Genomic DNA, 655 nt, shown 5'->3' on the forward strand with positions numbered 1-655 from the left:
TTACTTTTCTATTTTTTTCTTCTTAGCCTCCACAGCAAGTTAGAATAGAAAAAGCACCACCACCAGCACCAGCTCAACAATAGTGTCTTTGGGGGCACTTAGCTTTCCCTGAATTCGTGTTGGGCTTTATTCCATATCCAATCACTGATATTAGCAAACTTCTTCCTTTTACCAAGTCAAAGAAACCAAAATGTACAATGTGTGCTGAGATAAGACACTCATAATTTTCAGGTGGGACAACCCTCCCAAGAATTTTAAGATTTCTTTTTACATGCCATTTGCTAGAGGAGAATCATATCAGCCAGAGTAAAAGGACAATTGGGGTATTTAAGTTTCTATTTACTGACCAAGTAGGAACATAAGGGGAAATATAAATAAGGCTGACTATACAGTATGTCTAATGGCTTTGCTTAAGAAGACATGCCTGGAGTTGAGGAGTAGCTTTAGTGCACATCTCGTTTTCTGGCCTGTGGACTCGAGTCCCTGAGTGAGTCCTGGAGTTCTGGTGATTGGTGAGACCATTCTGCTCTCCTGTTTTCTGAACAAGACACAGCAAGGCAGCAATAATGTGCACTCAGGGAACTCATCATGTCTTAGGGAAAGTATCTTGTGAGTCACGTACAGTTACATTACTTAATACCTGACAACAGACATG

Source organism: Rhinolophus sinicus, linkage group LG09 (genome assembly GCF_036562045.2).
Source record: "Rhinolophus sinicus isolate RSC01 linkage group LG09, ASM3656204v1, whole genome shotgun sequence".
Classification (NCBI taxonomy): domain Eukaryota; kingdom Metazoa; phylum Chordata; class Mammalia; order Chiroptera; family Rhinolophidae; genus Rhinolophus; species Rhinolophus sinicus.